Source organism: Myripristis murdjan, chromosome 11 (assembly GCF_902150065.1).
Source record: "Myripristis murdjan chromosome 11, fMyrMur1.1, whole genome shotgun sequence".
In the NCBI taxonomy this organism is placed as follows: domain Eukaryota; kingdom Metazoa; phylum Chordata; class Actinopteri; order Holocentriformes; family Holocentridae; genus Myripristis; species Myripristis murdjan.
In genome coordinates, this window is record NC_043990.1 from 22,406,799 (window position 1) to 22,412,643 (window position 5,845).

Below are 5,845 nucleotides of genomic sequence, written 5' to 3' on the forward strand. Positions count from 1 at the left end.
AATTCCTATAATTAGGAATGAAACATTCAAACAGCTCTGCTGAGACGTTTCCCTGGATTTAACCAGTGTTTATACTGTGGTATTCTTCTCAAACATATAAAATGAGGACACTGAAGATATGTAGGATTTCAAGCCACACAAATGAAAGATATGATGAACTGAATAACAACCTACTGATGGACTCTACCTCTGTTCATAAACAACACCACCAACAACAGCAACAACAACAATAACAGGTTTCTGCCTTTGCTGGGTCTTGTAAACGGCTTTTCAGAATGAACTCTCGCCTATCTTTACAGTTACACTTCTCATAAAACTTTACTTGTAAGAGATTACCCCCATAAAAGTACATCATACATTTTCACAGGTGTAAATGTATGACTTCAGTTACTTTAAAAACTGAAATGTTTGCAATAAAATAAGAGATAGGAAAAGGAGATTAAATCAATATTAAGTTTATATAAGCAATGAAAAAGTGGTTTTAGGTGCCTCTAACAGCCTGCATGTACTAGCTGCTTGTTTCCATTTGAGTTACATATAACCTAACAAGGCCCACATGCTGGACTGAGGAAGTCAGATGGAGGCCGTTTTGCACCATTGGTCTGATGAATCATCCAATAACACTGGTCCCTGTGGTACTCATTAGAAGCGGATGGGTTTCACCTCCGAGTAACAATGACCTGTATGTGCCGCCATGCAAAAGCCATCGCTAACTTGGAGACAGCACAAGAGGATGTATAGGAGCTACAAGCCACATCTGCAATATCTGCTAATTGTTGTGCCCCATGGCTTCATGACAAAATGACAGAGAGCTTAAGTTAAGATCTTAGCTCCTTTGCATAACACAGTCACGCAAGTATGATTCATCTCTGACTGGGAAGCTATTCATTGCGAATTCAACAGAACTCATAAAATGAGACAGCTTAATGAACTGTGGGTCAGGTGCCGGGGTTTGCTTTGACCTGCTGAAGTGATGAATCATGCTGATCAATCCCGCTCATTGAACTCAGTATGAGATATTTTACACTGCAAAAAAACATATTTTCTATTTGCTTATGCCAAAGAAACACTTCCAAAAGTGGGAAATCTGTTTTTCTTTCACAAACAAATGGCTACTCTGTGTATTGGCTCACAGAATCTGCATAGCACTCACCCACTCGCAACCTCCTCTATGCTTTTGATTTACCACTCTATTAGGGAATATGCAGGAGCTGCTTGAGACAATAAAACTACTCGGAGGGATAACGTCGCTGTTACTGTGCCTGACCGTATCATACACCTCCATTAAATGTATGTGTATAAATATACGATGTAATCAAACTAGAATTTGTGAGGAAACTGCACAGATCATCACAACTGGATCCGGTGCCAGTAATGCAATAGATATACTACACATATACAGCCGCCACCGGCCTCCAGGGCTCATGAAACTATAGTTTGCATCCTCCTACCTGCGTGCAGAAAAGCACCCACACAGATGCCCACACACGCTGTTTGTATGCAGTGACCCTTTTGCTAAACAGGTTTATTACAACCTCCAAAGGCAGGACAGGTGATGGATCACAGCGGGGGGAGGCCAGAGGTGAATCCATCACAGCGAGTTTTATAAAGACCACTCGAGGTGGCCTGCAGGCTCACCAGCTGAAGTGGTTGTGTTCTGGTCTAGTGGAGCTTGGCCGGGAGGCTGGGCTGCCTCGCTTCTCCCCTCGTCCCAGTCGCTGTTTATTAGATGGGTTATTTGTAGGCACACACACACACACACACACACACACACACACACACAGAACAAGACAGAGAGAAAGAAAGAGAGAGACAGAAACAGAGAAGTCATTTTGGAATTGTGCCACATTATTATAGATAATGGTGATTATCTGCTATTGTATAGTACCATGGTTCTCAGAGTGGTGTCCCTGGGGGGTTTTAAGGGTTTTCTCAGCAAAATGAGAAATAGTTTAATTTTACTGTCTCATCGGAAATTATCCTAATTATAGAATGTATAAGATCGGCTATAATCTAATCAGAGGTTTAACTCTCACCACATTTATCTTCCCATATACAGAGGAGACAGTCCAATACAGAATCAATGACAAACACCTTACCATATGGCAGTCTCTGGGACATATCTACATGGGGTTCTGTAAGTCTAAATGCAAGTAAGCAAAACCCAACTGCAGTACAGGTTTTCAGAGCATGTAGAATTGAAAATGTATATTTTGTTTATTTGGCATATCATGCCAATAAAGTAAACTTAAACTTGTTTCAACTGAACTGAAAGAGAGAAAAAGACACACAGATATAATGAGATAGTGCACTTGTGAGTGTGTGTGTGTGTGTGTGTGTGTGTGTGTGTGTTGGGGGGGGTGGTCAAAGGGTGGAGGTGGGGGAGTGAGTGCATGCATCTGTTTATGTATATGTGGACCCACGAACTGTGTGTTTACAAACTGATGTAAGCGGGGCATAACTTGAGCAGCCTCTGATCCGCCAGAGCTTTAAACCTCATCTGATGATTTATCGCCCCAGCCCGGCTAGACGGATAGATGCAGAGGAGGAGGAGGAGGAGGAGGAGAAGGAGGAGAGAGAAATGCACAGACTACAGGAGCGATAGGAGAAAATGGGGAGGCAGTGCCCAGTGCCCATAAGTCCTTGTCTTTCTCTCTGCCTCTGCTCCAGTGTCTTTGATTCATAAGGAGTGTGATGGCTAGCCAGGGCAAGGGCCAGGTACGCCGTTTTGGCAGACGGAGGAGAAGGGGGGGGGGGGGGGGGGGGGGGGGGGGGGGGGGGACGGCTGGTGTGTCACAGCCATCCTTGCTGTGTGGTTTACTGTGTCAGCATGCAGCCCTTTTAACGGCGGTCATCACAAAAGCAAGACCCTGTGTAAATCAAATTGTCACATGTGATATGTCAGCGCCGGATTTCTCCTGAGTTTTTGTCCTTATAGAAAGAGAAAAGGCAAAGAATCGCTTGTCATGTTATATATGAAAAGGTGAAGCAAATAAAAAAAAAAAAAAAATGCTTGCTCAAGCCACTTGGGGGCACTGGTGGCACAATGAATTCCTTTACCTTCCTGCCTGTACTGGTGGAGTGTCAAGAGATGCGGATCTGACTCTCTCTCCCACTCCTTCTTTCTTTAACTCCACCACAGGTCTGGATTATATAACCGCATTCATTAACACATCTTCTGCCATGTGCTCTCTTTCCCAGCAGATGGTTAACTGAGGGCTACAGAGGACATGGGGGAGGATGAAGGCGGGGGGGGGACTACCTTAGGAAAATCACATTAGAAGCGCTCATAAGGAAAAAGCACTTAAAATCAACTAGTGACATTGCACAGGCTGGGAATACATGTGTGGCAAAGGAGTTTGTTAACTTTTTTTCTGCACACTAAAAAAGGAATGGAAAAAAAAAATCTGTTGCCGTCAGAATGATAATAAGCGTTCCTATTTTGATGGAGGGTGGAACTGGTTATCAAAAATCATAGCTGACTTCTGCAATCATTCCCTTATTTAGATAAAGGAGTATTTCACAGATGAATAACTTTGGAGGTGCTGTTTTGCTTTTAAATGCACACAGCAACAGCGCCTGACGGAGGAATCCAATTATTAGCATTAAAAACCCCAAACCTGACTCCAGTGGAACTGTTTGGCATTCGTGTCATTTTTCTGTCTTTTTGTTTCTCTTTATCTATATATTTTTTTTTTCTATCTGAAAAGGTACACTCGATTAGATCCACGCCCACCTTTATGCAAACAGGTTGCTCCTCCACATGCGTAAACAAATCATAAGTATAATGCATGCAAACATAGGTGACAGGTTCAATTATTGATCAACTAAATGCAAAAAAAGATGTGATTTTAAATGATGTTGAATATGGTATGATTGTTAGAGCCAGACTCAAGAGCTGTAGGATCTCAGAGATGGCTGCCATCCTGGGATTTTCATGCACTACACTGTGCAGAGTGTACCAACAACAGCGTGATGAATGAAATAACAGAACATTCAGTCAGCGGCAGTCCTGGGGGTGAAAATGTCTTTGTTCATTCTAACAGGCCGACCACAAGTCGGCAAATAACAGCTAGACGGCGGAGCGATGTGCAGAAGGTTGTCACACAACACACAACCTTGAAGCAGTTGGACTAGAACAGCAGAGGACCATGCTGGCTTCCACTGCTGTCTGCTAAGAACAAGAAGACGAGCTTACAGGGGGCCGTGTGAATTGTAAATTAGATTGGAAACGTATCACCTCGTCCAACAAATTCGGTTTCTGTTGCGACAAGCTGATGGCAGGGTCAAAACTTGGTGTCAGCAGCGTGAATCCATGGATCCGTCCTGCCTGGTGTCACTAGCACCGGCTGTTTTCTTGGCACACGTTAGGACTCTTTGTACCAACTGAGCATTGTTTGAACACTACAGTATACTCGTACATTGCTGCTGTCAAGGTGCAGCCCTTCATGCCCACAGTGTATCCTTTTTCAGATGGATGCTTCCAACAGGATAATGCGCCATCAGCTGCATTAATGTGCTGTCGAAATATGTGCGGGAGCAGCGTGATGCTATCAAGTCAGCATGGACTGTGATCCCTGTGGACAGTTTCCAGTAACTGGATGAATCAGGGTTTCAAAGAATTCAGGCTGTTTTGGAGACAAGAAGCAAGCCACAGCAGCTGGGAGGGATCTAATAAAGTCGTAGTTTGTCACTTTCCTCTCTCTCTATTCTGTTTGGTACTTGAGTAATTTTCATTTTTTCCAGGCTCATGGAGGCGTCAAGCATTTCTTACAAAAAAACACAAAAAAACAAAAAACAGAAAGTCTCAGTGCTCTCTTGACCCTTGATTGATTGCAGTATTATTTATAAAGACAGGGAGGAATGCAAACTGTAAGAGTTTAAATGATTTACAGTACTTTCACCATCTTAATATTAAGTATTCCATTACGAACAACACTAGGCTGTGGACACATGGAAACTGCATCATTGACATATGGATGTTTGCAGGTGGCATTTGCAATATGTCTGTGTAAATGGGTGCATCCACATATGGAATATGCATAGGCCCACACTGTAACCTTGTTGTGTTTGTGATGCATATGTGTGGGCATGAAGGTGCTGTTCTGTAAATTATTCTGTGCGGGTGTGTTTGCATGCATTTGTGGCAGAAGCGCCTCTGTGCTCAAGTCTGTGGAAATGGCAGCTTGTCTCTCGGGCAGTGTGTGTCTGCCCCGGTCCTCTGGTATGTGGGCAGAAATACAGAAGAGGTGCTTTCCTTGAGCCATCACAGCACTGACAGGTGAGAGGAGCCACAGTGGAAAACATGGCACTGTGAGAGAAAGTGAGTCAGTGTTCGCAGAAGGATACAAGCTTACCTACAGCATAAGTGCCAAAAAATATACCAAAGATGGCCAATAGGCCTCTGAAATTTTCTATTGTCTTGTTTGTGATTATTTCCTCTGGTATAATGCTCCTGTTCATGTAATCACTGCGCACCCAGCAATGACGGCTGTGCCTTTTGTACTTCAGCAGGAACAGTTACAATCTGATTTTTGAAAGGGTGCCAGTCCCTCAAACACAAATGGATACCTGCCAACTGGGGCTATTTCTGTCCCTCTCTGCTCGGTACCTGGCCAGGCCAATCAGAACAGGTTTCTCTTCTCATAGGGCCAAATGCCAAGAGCCCTGCAATTACTGCTGTAATTGGCTTGTATTGGCCATTAGTGCTCTGCTTGAGTCAGAGTCCAAAACACACATCAACAGACAGGTGTGAATTCAATCAAACAACCCCAGTCACCCGCTAAATGCACTAGCTAGTTAGGTCATTATATTTCACCAAGATTAAATTGCTAGTTTTCTGCGC